Source organism: Tursiops truncatus, chromosome 2, assembly GCF_011762595.2.
Source record: "Tursiops truncatus isolate mTurTru1 chromosome 2, mTurTru1.mat.Y, whole genome shotgun sequence".
Classification (NCBI taxonomy): domain Eukaryota; kingdom Metazoa; phylum Chordata; class Mammalia; order Artiodactyla; family Delphinidae; genus Tursiops; species Tursiops truncatus.
The window spans coordinates 93,196,319-93,212,018 of NC_047035.1; the positions used below are offsets into that span (position 1 = coordinate 93,196,319).

The window sequence follows — 15,700 nt, forward strand, 5'->3', positions numbered from 1 at the left end:
CTTCCAGTTTATAGTCATTGGGTCATTAGCATAGGTGACAACCTGGACTTGTGATTGGTGTCTGAAGTGGGGCAGTCCTGTGAAACAGCCTTTAATTTCTAAGATCTGGTGCCATCTCCAGGTAGATAGTGTCAGAATTGAGTTAATTTGTAGGACAGCCAGTGTGTCCACTTAGAATTGGAATTGCTTGGTGGTGTGGGGAAAAAAATGCATCAATTGACCAAAAAAAAAAAAAAAAAAAGTACATATTTAGGTTGTGCAGTGTGATTTTTTCAAGTTGTCCAACATGATGATTTAATATATATTGTGAAATGATGACCACAATCAAGTTAATTAACACATCCATCACTTCACATAGTTACTTTTGTGTGTGTGTGTGGTGAGAACGCTTAAGGTCCTAGCAAATTTCAAGTATACAACATGAATACTACTAAGTATAATCACCATGCTATCCACTAGACTGGGGACCTTTTTAAAATCCCATACCCTAGACCATAATCGGATTCTCTGAGGGGTCAGACATAGGCTCCAGTTATTTTTTAACTCCAAAGGTAATTATAACATGCAGCGAAGTTTGAGAAGCCCAGTTTTAGATGCTATCTCACCCCATGCTTCCTCAGTGGGATTTTTATTTTGGTTGTGTTTTCCCCACACTCCTTCCTGCAATGGGGATTGATTAAAAGTAATTAGCTATTGAGTGGGAGGTAAGTAATGGCATTATTTGGAAAGATTGGGTAGGTACAGAGGAGGAATCTTGTGTGAATATATAAAAAGCTGTAGGTCCTATGGCAGTATCAGCTTAGTGTTTGAATTTAGCAGGCTTAGGTTTGCTCTTAAAATGATAGCGTGGTAGGATTTGAGAGATGAGGGTCTCTCAAGTCCGAGTGGGAAAGTACGGTAGAAGTCATTAGGTAACTTGCAAATTGAAGTTGGATCGTCAAATTTTAATTCTTGGCTTCACTAATTACTAATTTGTGCCTTTGGGAAAATTACTTAAGCACTCTGTGCCCCAGTTCTCATCTGTATAATGGGGATAATAATAATACCTACCTTATAGGTTTACTGTGAAATGAGATAATGCACATAGTGGTTCATGTGATCATCATCTTACCAGTTTCTTATATCAGCTTATTAACATCATTATGGAAAAAAAGAAAAAAGAGGGGACAGTAAAGATGAAGGAAAGAGAGGGTCCAGATAAAAGTGAGGAAATTTAGCAGTCAGAAAACATCAGAAAGCAAGTTGCCATATTTTTTAACATTATAGAAAAAACAGAAAAAGAAAGCTTTGTGAAGTTAGAAAAGCTATTTTCAAGTATGTCTCTAAATATTTAGGAAAATAATTTTATAAAAATATAAGCAACAGAAAAATACTATGGTCAACTCCCATATAAATTTATTATGAGAGAGAGAGGGAGAGAGATATTAAGACGTGGGATAATATCTCTACAGAAAATAAAAGCACACTAGTATAACATGCTCACAAAATAGATCAAAACTGTTAACCTACTGTTTCAGAACAAGCTAGATGAAATTTTAAAAATGATTTAAGATGTGAAAGGACAGCATATATTAGTACTGTATAAACTCAGAAATGTGACAGAAATTAGGGAAGAAATAAAAATTAAAAATTTCAGAACTGTAAACTAAACTAGAAGAAACACAAACGTGAATAAACACAAAAAATAATGCCATAAAGGAAATAGAGGATGAAAGTGAGGATTTAAAAAAAATTATTTTATTTATTTATTTTTGGCTGCATTGGGTCTTCATTGCTGTGCGCGGGCTTTCTCCAGTTGCAGTGAGCAGGGGCTACTACTCTTTGCGGTGCATGGGCTTCTCATTGCGGTGGCCTCCCTTGTTGTAGAGCACGGGCCCTAGGTATGCAGGCTTCAGTGGTTGTAGCATGTGGGCTCAGTAGTTGTGGCTCACAGGCTGTAGAGCACAGGCTCAGCAGTTGTGGTGCCTGGGCTTAGTTGCTCCACAGCATGTGAGATCTTCCCAGATCAGGGCTTGAACCTGTGTCCCCTGCATTGGCAGGTGGATTCTCAACCACTGCACCACCAGGGAAGCCTGAGGATATTTTTAAACAAAATGAAATAGAGGTAAATATTCAAGAGAAAGTATCAAATATTGAAGATAGGCAAAGAAAGTCCAACATATGGATTATAGGAGCTCCTGAAGAAGAAATCCAAAGCACAGGACCAAAGCAAATCCTAAACAGGGTAACTCAAGGGGACATTCCTGAAAGTACAATTTAAAAAAAAAAAATTGGGGCTTCCCTGGTGGCTCAGTGGTTGAGAGTCCACCTGCCAATGCAGGGGACATGGGTTCGTGCCCCGGTCCGGGAAGATCCCACATGCCACGGAGTGGCTGGGCCCACGAGCCATGGCCACTGAGCCTGCGCGTCCGGAGCCTGTGCTCCGCAACGGGAGAGGCCACAACAGTGAGAGGCCCGCGTACCGCAAAAAAAAAAAAAAAAAAATTTGTAGCTAGAGGGAGTACACTGTATACCTGAGACTATCAACTGATAAACACCAAGACAAGACATTCTAGTAAGATTACTAAACTCTTTTAAAAATAGAAAAATTCCATAGTCATCTAAGAAAAAATAGCAAGAAACTTATAAAGAAGTCAGATTATTATCAGACTGACACATGCTTATACCAGAAGAAAATAGGATAATATATTTTAGATACTCAAAGGAAGATGTGAACCAACGATTTTATACTCAGTAAAACTGATCTCCAAGTTTAAAGAGAACAAACTGCTATCAACATATAAGTAGTCAGGGAGTATTGTTCCTATGAACCCTTCCGGAGGATGAGATTCATAAGGACTGGTTGTGAGCATTGAATGTATGGTTATTTGTAGAACTAGCAATAAATGAGAATTAAAAGGGAGAAGGTATAATATATAATGGCTATATGCACTAACAATGCAGATACAGTACAACTGAAAGAAAGGAGGGAAATATAAAAAGCATATGCAAAATCAAAAATTTTTTTTTGTAATTGTAACAGTTGTGGTAGTATTATCTGAGACTCTGTGTAATGTGGGATAAAACAAATGAGTAATTATGGTGTATTTCAGTTTTATCATAGTCTATATCCTTGAGACCAGTATTCTCAGAGTGGAAGAAAGTAAATACAGATATAATGTAGAAGATGGTGTATAAATTCTGTAGTTCTCGTTTTGTGTTGAGGACACACACACACACACCCCTACTGCCCAGATTATGGTCCTGAAGTATAACACTATTTCCCACTAAAAGAAACTAAGGCTTCCCAAAGAAATGATTGATTCCAGGTCTGGGACAGAAAGTATGTGAGATGAGCCTGAAATATCTTTTATACCAGGTAACAAAGAATCTATCAAAGACCAGTAAAGTCATAACAAAGAGAGGCTTCCACTGGCCAAAAATGAGATAATTTGAGCTTCAATGTAGGTATGCATTGAAATCCAAATATGCTTAAATCCTTGAGTTCATAATGCTTACTGTTGGAGGATTGTAGGGAATAAATTCATTGTGTTGAAAACTAGCAAATGAAGAGATTAAACCATTGGATAACCAAATGGTAGATAAAGAGAAGCATCTCTTAATAAACTATTCCTGCTAATAAATGAAAAACAAATGATAGAATATGTATACTTTGTAATCTTCAGTGAATTAATGGATCTAGGTATTGAACACTAAAGACTGTTAATACCACAGAGAAAGGCAACTAGATGTATTGTGCCTCCCAATGAAAGAATACAAATCACCTATAATCTTAACCAAAGTGGTAGAATAATACGAATTTGTTAAGTCTCTGGATAAAGTTGCCAGCTTGCAACTCACAATACAGAGGAGACAGGAATAAGTTAAACTGCATCACAAGTTTGCAGTCAGCAAAATTCAGACTGTGGAAAACCCTAGAGACCTTCAACAGATAGGGAAAAGAAAAAGATGGAATGGAATCTTTGGATTAAAAGAAACATACCAAGTTTCTTAAAAATGGGCAAGACTAAACTATAGTGTCTAAGGATGCATAGTTGGTTATTAAAACTAAAAGAAATGCAAGGAAGTGATTGTAATAAATGTTGGGTGATGTTACTTTGGGGCAGGGAGGAGATTGTGGTTGGAATTGGGCCCACTGAGTGGCTTTTTGGGTGGTTGGCAAAGTATTATTTCTTGACCTGGGTGGTATTACAACAGTTTCCCCTTTACTAATCATTTATTAAGTTAAAAGCGAAAATAAACAAATGGGACCTAATCAGACTTACAAGCTTCTGCATAGCAAAGGAAACCATAAAAAAAAATGAAAACCTACGAACTGAGAGAAAATATTTTCAAATGATGCAACCAACAAGGGCTTAATTTCCAAGATACAAGAACAGCTCATACAATTCAGTAACAACAAAAAAACAAACAACCCAATTGAAAAAATGGGCAGAAGATCTAAATAGGCATTTCTCCAAAGAAGACATACAAATGGCTAATAGACACATGAAAAGATGTTCATATCACTAATTATTAGAGAAATGCAAATCAAAACTACAATGAGGTATCACCTCACACCAGTCAGAATGGCTGTCATTCAAAAGTTTACTAATAACAAATGCTGGAGAGGGTGTGGAGAAAACGGAACCCTCTTACACTGTTGGTGGGAATGTAAATTGGTGCAGCTACTATGGAAAACAGTACTGGAGGTTCCTCAAAAAACTAAAAATAGAGTTGCTATATGATCTAGCAATCCCACTCCTGGGCATATACCCAGACAAAACTATAATTTGAAAAGATACATGCACCCCTGTGTTCATAGCAGCACTGTTCACGATAGTCAAGACATGGAAGCAACCTAAATGTCCACCTACAGATGAATGGATAAAGAAGATGTGGTATATATGTACAATGGAATACTACTTAGCTATGAAAAACAATGAAATAATGCCATTTGCAGCAACATGGATAGACCTAGAGATTATCATACTAAATGAAGTAAGTCAGAAAGAGAAAGACAAATACCATATGATATCACTTATATGTGGAATCTAAACTATGATACAAATGAACTTAATCTATGAAACAGAAACAGACACAGAGAACAGACTTGTGGTTGCCAAGGGGGAGGGGACTTTGGGAAGGGAAGGATTGGCAGTTTGGGATTAGCAGATGCAAACTGTTACATGTAGGATAGATAAATAACAAGGTCCTGTATAGCACAGGGAACTATATTCAATATCCTGTGATAAACCATAATGGAAAAGAATATGATATATATATATATATATATATATATATATATATATATATATATATATAACTGATTCAGTTTGCTGTACAGGAGAAATTAACACAACATTGTAAATCAACTATACTTCAATAAAATTTGAAAAAATAATTTATTAAGTTATCCATTTGTATAGTGTGGTTTTCTGTATCTATGTTTTATTTTACTGTTTAAAAAGGGGTTTCCAAAAAAAGATTGTAGGTCATTAAGATGCCCCTAGTAATGAAGTTTGAGCCACTTTCTATAATGATCAGTTTTTTCATATCATATTTTTGCTTATTATTAATCTATGCTCTGTCTTTCTTGGAGAATATGGGAGCAGCAAGGCTACCACTACCAGTGGAGAAGGAAACACACCAGTTGCTCAGCTTTAATTTCTCCTTTTCCAGAGACTTTTCAAATTGAACCGTCCATGATGTGACGGTTCTTTGTTCAGCATATTTCATTCCCCTTCTCCTTTCTCCTTCCATTCTTGTTGGTATGGCCAATGGAATGTTAGTGAATGTAATACAAGCAGAGGTCTTAAGTGCGTATGTGGTTTGGCTGGGCTCTTGTATGATGGTGATTTGCTATGAAGAGAGTTTGTGCCCGTAGCTGATGCTCCTTCAGTGGCATGCCCTACTCTTTGCTCATTAGGTGGCTGGATAAAGAGAATCTGGTGAAAGTCTCCAGAAAGGAGACAACGGAGCCACTGGCTAAAAGAAGCTTGAGTCCCTGAATGAGGCAGAGTTCTTTTCCCAATCAACCTCCTTGGACTGTAACCCGAATTTACAATAAGTCTTGGGTTGTGTTAAGCCACTGTGACTTTTGGGTTTGTTGCAACACCTAGTATTACCCTGACTAATGCAACTGCATAGACTTATGCTGTCCAATATGTTAGCCACTAGCCACATGTGGTAACTGTGCCCTTGAAATGTGACTAGTCAGGACTGAGATGTATTTTCAGTATAAAATAAGCATTGGATTTTAAAGACTTAGTAAAAAAATGTAAAATATTAAAATTTTATATTAACAATATTGAAATTATAATATTCAAATATATTAGACTGAATAAAATATATTACTAAAATTTTACCTATTTTTATTTTTAATGTGGCTACTAGAAAATTTAAATTTAAATATGTGACTACATTATATTTCTATGGAAGAGTGTTATCTTGGAACTAACATTTAACCAAGATCTCAATTTATAGACCTAAAAAGATCAAATCTAGAAAAAACAATCAGTGATTATTCCTTCCTTGCTGCTAATCCTAACATTAAATTCATTCTCCTTAAACTTTAATGGCAATTCCAAGAGAATTATGTCTTCTTAAAAAGAAGAATTTCAGGGACTTGCCTGGCAGTCCAGTGGTTAAGACTCCACGGTTCCAATGCAGGGGGCATGGGATCGATCCCTGGTCAGGGAACTAAGATCCACATGCTGAGTGGTATGGCCAAAACATAAGTAGTAGTAATAATAATAATAATAATAATAAAAGGAAGAATTTCCCTCAGCTTCTGGAAGAATTTGATATCTATTTGTTCTTGTCTTTGTCTCCTTCCTATGTCTAATTTACCTTTGTCTAAACTGCTATTAATGTGTTTTTCAATTTAGACATAATATTTTTCATCTCTAGAGGTTCCATTTGGGTCCTTTTTATATCTTCATGTTCTCTCTTGATCATGCTCAGGTTTTCTCCTAGTTTCTTAAACATATGGAATGTAATTTTATTTATTTATTTTTATTTTTTATTTTTTTAAAGATTTTTATTTTATTTTTGGCTGCGTTGGGTCTTAGTTGCAGCACACAGCTGAGGCATGTGGAATCTTTTGTAGTGGCATGCGGGCTTCTCTCTAGTTGTGGCATGTGGGTTTTCTCTTCTGTAGTTGTGGCGTGCAGGCTCCAGGATACGTGGGCTCTGTAGTTGTGGCGCGTGGGTTCCAGAGCACGTGGGCTCTCTAGTTGAGGCACATGAGCTCAGTAGTTGTGGTGCACGGGCTTAGTTGCCCCGCGGCCTGTGGGATCTTAGTTCCCTGACCAGGGATCGAACCTGCATCCCCTGCATTGGAAGGTGGATTCTTTACCACTGGACCACCAGGGAAGTCCCTGGAGTGTATTTTTGATAGCTGTTGTAATGTCTTTTTTGAATAATTCCAGCATCTCTTGGCATTTCTGTGTCTGTTTCAGGGTCCAGAGTGCTAACCATTATACATGGGGACTGTGTCTGTTTCTATTGATTGTATTTTCTCCTGTTATTGGTCATATTTTTCTGCCTTTTTGCATGCCTGGTTTTTTTTTTTTTTTTACATGCCAGACATTGTGAATTTTAGCTTGTTGGGTGCTAGATTTTACTATATTCTTTTACATGGTGTTTGGGTTTGTTCTGGTGCTTGATTAAGGTACTTGGAATCGGATTGATCTTTTCAAGACCTGCCTTTAAGGTTTATTAGGCTTGGTCCAGAACAATCTTTAGTCTAGGGTTAGTTTATCCCCCCTAAGGCAACACCTTTCTGAGGATTCTTCCTCTGTGTCACAAGGGCACTTTGGCTGGTGAAACATCAACTATTTCTATCCCCAAATATAACCATCCTGGCCTCCCTGAACTCTTAGAACTTTCCTCCCTATCCTGTGCCCTGGAAACTGCTTCCAGGTAGTAAGGTGGGACAATCACAGGGCTTGCCTTGCTTTTGTTCCCCTTCTTTCAGGGAAATTAGAATCTTTTGTTGGTTGTTTCTCAAAGTCTAAACAAATCACGATTTCATATAATTTCTCCAGCTTCCTAGTTATTTAAGGCAAGAGGGTAAATTCAGTTCTTGTTACTCTTGGCCGAAGGAGGTAGTGCCCTAACCAGGTTTTGACTTCATGAAGGACACATTCCTACCCTGTTCTAGGGATTCCTGAGGCACTTGATCAAATTCTGTATAAAATTTGGAAAGGAGAGGCATGTGTCACTCTTTGTAGACACAGAACCCTCCTCTGTATGTTTTAGGTTTGGCCAGGTTATTAAAGATAATGAACCTATAATTAGGGAGTGCAGTTAGCATCAAAAGGGAGAGCCCCTTATTGTGGCAGCTAAGTGTTGATTAAGAAAACAGTGGAGTAGAAGAGGACTTCTTAAATCTTCCCATCAGAGTGAAGCCTCTGAAGACTTGCATCAACAGACATTGCCAGGCAGGCCAGAAAGGCGCAAGCAGAGGCCTTTGCTGGAACAACTGCAGGCTAAAAACTCCAGTATTGGCAGTGGTATTTGGGAATGTTCTTTGTGGGAGAATACCGTGGACTTTGAACTACTGATTTGTCTGTGAATAGTAGGTATTTTGGGAGTGAGGGAGCGGGGGAGAGGGTTGTTGTTTCTCAAAGTTTCCTTCCAAGGACATGAAACTTATAAATGTTGAAAGTGTTGTCAGCTCCTGGGCTGTCCAAAAGAATATACATTCCTGACCTCTCCCTCAAGATTCAAGGGCAGAAGTCAGAAAAGTAGGATATTCATGAGGAGTTGTCCCTGTAGTGTCATAGATCTTACCAGTATTGGCACTTCTGTTAGTTTTTTTTAAGTAAATTGTTTCTCAACTAAAATCTTGGTTTAAGAAGTATTATTACTTGTCTGAGTTTCTCTTGTCAAGTTGGCTACCACAGTCATTGCAGGTTTGTCCTTTGTGCATAGAAGATAAGGAATGGCATGTGCCATCACTTCCTCTTCTGAGGTCGGGTGGACATCGCAATCTATCACATCCCTCCTGCCCCTGGATTCAGGACTCAGCTTCAGAATCCTTTCTGCCATAGCACTTCGGGCATCCACTACTAGTTAGTCTGAGTTGCCACGCAGAATGAAACTTATTTGTCCTCTCTGTTTTAAAGAGTACAAAGCTGGTTTAAAATATCAGCCTCCGGGATTTCCCTGGTGGTCCAGTGCCTAAGACTCCACGCTTCCACTGCAGGGGGCATGGGTTCAGTCCCTGGTCAGGGAACTAAGATCCTGCATGCTGCGTGGCACAGCTAAAATAAAATAAAATAAAAATGTCAACTTCCCTTACATTAGGGGGTTCCCAACTTGTATTCTGCAAGCTTCTCTATATAATTTATCTACTATCTATAATGACTTTCTACCCCTAATTAAATCCAAAAGGGTTCCAACGAAAAGTAATTTGTCATCAAAACAACCAGAAAACATTTATTGAGTGCCACTGGGTCAGAGGTTTGTTCCAAACACTATCATGGGCTTAATCTCCCTAAAGCCCTGAAGACAGATATTATTTTCCTATTTTATTGATGAGGAAACGGAGGCTCAGAGAGTTTAAGTGACTTGCCTAAGGTCACACAGATATCTAGCAGTAGAGTTAGGACTTAGATTGGGATTTTATGATCGTCCTTGAATACCATCTGCCTATTTTCTTATTTCCTTTTTTTCTTTCACACCTCTTGGCTTTGGTGAGGAGCAGCTGGCCCTTTAGGTGTTCTGCCAATAAGAAGGTGCCATAACTTCCGTGAGCAGATTGACAAGCCTGTCACTGGGAGGGTTTTTCTTTTTCTACTGGAGAGAGACACATTTTGCTTTTTCTTTTCTTGGTTACTTCCAGATTTGGAGCCATTCGGAATGATAAAAGTCCAGCTAGTCTAAAGAAAATTGAGAAATTACAGTAATTTCTTTTTACTTTAGATTAATTTGGCAGGAAATTATATAATGCTGTGATTATTTTATTTAATTGAAACAGGTAATTGTGAAGCCAGAGGAAAACTATGTTTAACAAATTAATCATTGGTAATTGATTATTCGCTGGTATTTTTTTTTTGGTTTTGTTTTTTATTAGAAGAATAATCACCACCAAAAATGAGTGATAAGCAGATTAATCCAGCATACAGATACACACACAGGTACATATATAATTATTCAATGAAATAAAGAATTATTTCAGCCACATCAACTTGAGATCCTCTTAATATTAAGTTTCTTGGCCATTGTGCCCTGACTGCTCTCAACAGGGCATAGTATAGAATTATCAGACCACCCAGGGCCTGAGGACCAGAGGTCAGGGGATGCGTATCTCTCTCTGGGGCAGGGCAGTCTGTCTGAGGCTGGATGTGAGGCTTTACTGTGGGTCCGGGGAGGTGCTTTTGCCAGTCCAGAAGCCCAGAGAGGAGAGGGAGCAAGTGCCAGTTCTCACACCAGGCTTCTCATGCTTCTTCCCAGACCTCATACTAGAGAACAGAGGGGGGCACGACCTCTGGAGGATTGGGGCTGCAGGAATAGAGCAAGTGGGGGTAATCCTCCCTCCTTCTCTTCCTCCTCCCCTTATTTCTTCCCTTTCATCATTCGAGCACCTTTTATAGGTCAGTTACGTGCTAGTTCCTGGAGAATGAGACTGGGTCCTTGCCCTTAGGGAGTTCTTGGTTTGGGGGAACTATCCAATGGCAGTGATGGTAGGGACACAGGTAACTGCAGGAGCCCCACAGTGTGTTCAGAGGGGACTTTCTCCTCTGTAAGGGTGTGCAGTGTCCTGGTTCCTCAGGGTACAGAGGAGCTATTACCTGTTACTCTGGATTATTTCTTTCTAAGTAGGGTGATCATATAATCTGTGGTGGAAACTAAGACACTTAAAAGTGAATGATGGCTTAAATATAATTTGAATTATATAATTTTTGAAATATTCATTGATGAACAAATTGCTTTTGTTATATTGGTGGATTAATAAAATAAAAAACTATTTTCAGCAAGTTTGGGGGAAAAAAACAACACAAATCTATGTATATCAAAGCAAAAGTTTATATCTTTACACTGATTATCTGATCATTAAAATAAATAACATAAGAATTATTTTTCTTGGAACATATTCACATTTCCTAGCCATTTCTGTCCCAAGATAACGTCACTGGTGCTTTTCTGAAGAATGCATTGAAAGATATGTTATTAACTTTTTCCTCAAAGTTGCCTGTAATCTTCTTCAAAGTTGTATTTTATAGTTAATAAGTTTGAAATTGTTGATAATATTCTCTGAAGACTATGTTTGTTAAATTTTAGCATTTTTTGTTGAGATGTAATTCATATAACATAATATCCATCATTTTAAAGTGTACAGTTCAGTGTTTTTTAGTATATTAACTATGTTGAACAATCATCCCCACTATCTAATTTGCATCAACCCCAAAAGAAACACCGTGCCAATTAGCAGTTAGTACCAATTTTGCCGTCTCTTTGACAACCACTAATGTTATTTCATACTTATGGATTTGCCTATCCTGGACATTTTATAAAAATGGAATCATACCATATGTGGTCTTTTGTGTCTGTCCACTTTCACTTAGCATAAGGTTCATCCATGTTGTAGCATTTAACAATACTTATTGTTAATATTCCGTTGTATGGATATACCACATTTAGTTTATCCACTCCAGTTGATGGGCATTTGGATTGTTTCTGCATTTTGGCTATTATGAATAATGCTACTGTGAACATTTGTGTATAAATTTTTACATGAATATATGTTTGCAGTTCTCCTAGGTATACACCTAGGAGTATAATTGCTGGGTCATATGGTAAAACTCTATATTGAACTTTTTGAGGAACTGCCACATGGTTTCCCACAGTGGCTGCACCACTTTACATCCCCACCAACAATGCATGAGGCTTCAGATTTCTCCACATCCTCATCAGCACTTGTTATTGCCTGTTATTTTTGTTATATCTAGCGTGTGAAGTGGGTAAAGTGATATATCATTGTGATTTTGATTTGCATTTCTCTAATTCTAATGATGTTGAGTATCTTTTCATGTGCTCAACATCACGTCTTTTCTGGAGGAATGTCTGTTAACCTTTTGCCAATTTTGAAACTGGGTTATTTGTTGTTTTATTGTTTAGTCATGAGTCCTTTATATATTATGGATGCAAGACCCTTATCAGATGATTTGCAAATACTATCCACATTCTGTGGGTTGTCTTTTCACTTTCTTAATAGTGTCTTTTGAAAGCACAAAGGTTTTTAATTTTGATGAATCCAGTTTATCTATTTTTTTGTTTGATTGCTTGTGCATTTGGTGTCATATCTAAGAAATCATTGCCTAATCTAAGGTCATGCAGATTTTTCACCTATATTTCCTTCTAAGAGTTTTATAGTTTTACCTCTTAATAATACTTTATTAAAGGTGAAAATTCCAGGACATATGCTAAAAAGATGTGATACCAGGACAAGCATATATTGAGGTTGTCCTTGGCAAACCAAGGATATATGGTCGCCCTACCTCTGATGGACTGGGGGAGAGAGGCAGCTGGGGCAAGGGTTGATCAAATTCATTTCTCTCCTTTACGTTTATTCAAAGACCTGAAAGGACTCAACATTTCTTTGATGCCAAATGGGATCTAGACTGAGTTCCATGGGGGTACAGTGGCTTTCTTTAATCTTTTATGTAATCTACAAAGAGATCTTCACCCCCAGGCTGGGAATCCTGAAAAAAGGGGTTACATGGAAATGGAAGCGAGAACATGCCTAAAATCTACTTCAAATTTTTATTCAAAAATGGATACCCTTGGGCTTCCCTGGTGGCGCAGTGGTTGAGAGTCCGCCTGCCGATGCAGGGGACACGGGTTTGCGCCCCTGGTCCGGGAAGATCCCACATGCCGCAGAGCGGCTGGGCCCATGAGCCATGGCCGCTGGGCCTGCGTGTCTGGAGCCTGTGCTCCGCCACAGGAGAGGCCACAACAGTGAGAGGCCCGCGTACCACAAAAAAAAAAAAAAAAAAAAAAAAGATACCCTAGCTTTTGAGAGTAACATTCCCTCTTTTTATGGTCCCTTCAGCCCTAGGGATTGGTGGCAGCTTGGGTTCATGTCATTGCCAATCTATGGGGTGCATTAATATACCCTGTTAGGCTTCTCAGCCTTCATCAACTTGATAATCAATTCCCTATACCAAATTCTCTTATTTGAAATGTCTGGAGTGCTTTCTGTTTTCTTGACTGAACCTTGATTGATTCAGAGCTCTTCTCTATTTTCTTTTTGTCATAATCTTTAGGTGCTTAATGTTGCCCACTTTATTCCATTATGGGAATCTACTTAGGGTTACTGCGCTATGCCTTCCTGGGTTTTCTGTATTTTATATACCCTGTCCTCTATCTTCTATCAAAACTTGCCACATCAGTATTCCATTAAATAGTTTCCAAGAAAACAGCTAGCTATTTGACCTACAGCTGTGCCAAGGTGTTAGACATGATAATGGATTACTGTGTATCCTTCTCAGGAATATTTAAACTTTGCACAGAAATGTATGGCAATATGATGCTTTACTCAAAAGAAAGAGTCCCAGTGTTAGAATTTTAGGCTTTTCCCTAGGAACTCCTAAAATTTCTCCAAGTGTGTGGTGCTTACATTAAGTCAGTCCTTTCTGCTGAGAGACTATCGTTTTCTCAAACGGACCAGAATTTGGGAAGCCAGAAGTGAAACAAGATGGGCTCAGAGAGACCATAGATTGAAAACAGCAGGAAATTTTCTGTTATTTGTTCTTCTGAAGTGGGCTTCCAAGCAAGGTCTGCTGATCAACGGAATAGCTAAGTCCTGTTCTCTAGGGGTAAAATTGTAGCATAGAGGAGGAATTTGGGTTAATGGCTCAGGAGAGGGCAGGGATGGTGAGATGGAGAAGTGACAGGGCAGGCAATTGTGTTTGAGCTCCAAAGCAATCAGGTTCTAGTTCTTGTAGGCAACAAGGATAGAAACAGAGGAAGCAGAGGGGAAGCAGAGGCAAATGCGCAGCTTTGTGAATCCTCAACTGCCTCAAGACAGCCTGAGATAGGACTTGCTACAACCTGAGAACAACAGAAACCACTGTTTACCTGGGCAGGTGACAATGACCACACCCCTTTATATGAAGCCTTGGCTGCCTCCCTCCAGGATCAGCCTGCCCTTAAACAGTCATCCAGAAATTCCCCAGGGAAAGGAGTAATGTCAAATAAAATGACCTACAGTGAGGGATTCTTCCAAAACCCGAAAAGCCATTACCCAAAATAGGCATCCAACATAGTCATTTATGACTTGCCATAAATACCAACACTTGCAATATTATTTTCATATGAGGAGTTGACCTCATAGTGCTTTAGAAAGTTACATTATAAATATCTACGAATATGTTATTTCATGTGCTTCATAATTTGTCTGCTCCAACAAAGTTCTGACCAATTTTAGAAGTTTCCATGTAAATATTTCAATATAGTGGTAACAAGATAATGAAAACAGAACAAAATGAGGTCAAGTATCACATTTCATCCACAAACATTATGATAGAATGAAATTGTTTAATGGGTGACTAAAGTAAATTGTGTGTGGGTGTGTGTGTGTGTGTCTGTGTGTGTGTGTGTGTGTGTGTGTGTGGTGGAAGTGGGGTGGGGGGAAATGATGTGTGTTGTGTATAGCCACCAGGCTAAAAGAGAGAAAGGATGCCTAAATTGGGAATGCGAGGAGCAGACATCTTTAGAACCTCTTTTTCCCCCGCTCTGGTTAATGGTGTTCATCTTTAGAAATGATTTGGTGGTGACCTAACAGACTAGACTCAGCACATTTATGTACATATATAAATTTAAACTGGCACTTTAACAGTAACAAAAACTATTACTTTATAATACTCAGTGCCCTGTGACACGTCGGGAAGTGTGCCATTAAAGGAAATTAATTCTGAAATGGAGTTGGTTCCCATCTATTGTCACTAAAAGTCATTTAGGTGGAAATGAACAGTTTGGGGTTGACTCTGTGAAGGTGTTAATTAAGGGAGCAAATAAAGAAATGGGTTAACAATTATTGCTCATGCCAGTTTTCTGAAAAAATATGCCTGGGGTCTGATCTGTGATTCTCTCTTCTCTCTTTGAGTTTGGAATCCTCTCCTCCCAGTTACTTTTCCAGCTATTTGAGATTTTCTGGGGAACCTTATTGATGGCTTTGGGTTCCCAGGTATGCTACAGGTTTGGAGCTGGCAGATTTCAGGTTGAGGAGGTTCAAGTTCAATACCCAGGAGACACATCGAGGGTTCAGCTGTCCATGTTGTATAGGTAAATTGGTGACAGGGTAGATTAAAAAACCACTGCTTAGTGGTTTGCTGGCAACTGATTTCCTCCAGACTTCCTCTCAAAGGCTCAAAGTGAACTCAATAGTATTATTTCTAGGAAGAAGTGGAAGTAAAGGTGGTAAGAGTATTGATTTGAGACTAGGAGAGATGCCTAGGTCTGGAAAACTTGGTTCTTCCTCCTCCTGAGACTTCTGTTTATAAGGGCAGGAGATGTGGCTTTAGAGAGCAGGTATCTGCCATATAATCTGCTTTGGAAGTAAGCGGCAACAAAGGGGGAATGAAAAAAAATCTAATTTACCATTTAGTCTAAAAGAAAACAAAACTATACCTTATATCTCACCAATTCTTTAAGTTTATTTTTTATTTTTTGTAATGTGGTAGCTCCAGGACCACTTTGGATAGTGAAT

At 38.5% G+C, this 15,700-nt stretch overlaps 1 protein-coding gene across 3 annotated transcripts in view; it reads left to right on the plus strand.

The window, feature by feature from the left end:
• AP4E1 (adaptor related protein complex 4 subunit epsilon 1) overlaps positions 1 to 15,700 on the plus strand; it is a 105,698-nt gene that overhangs the window by 74,566 nt on the left and 15,432 nt on the right. The window lies entirely within an intron of this gene.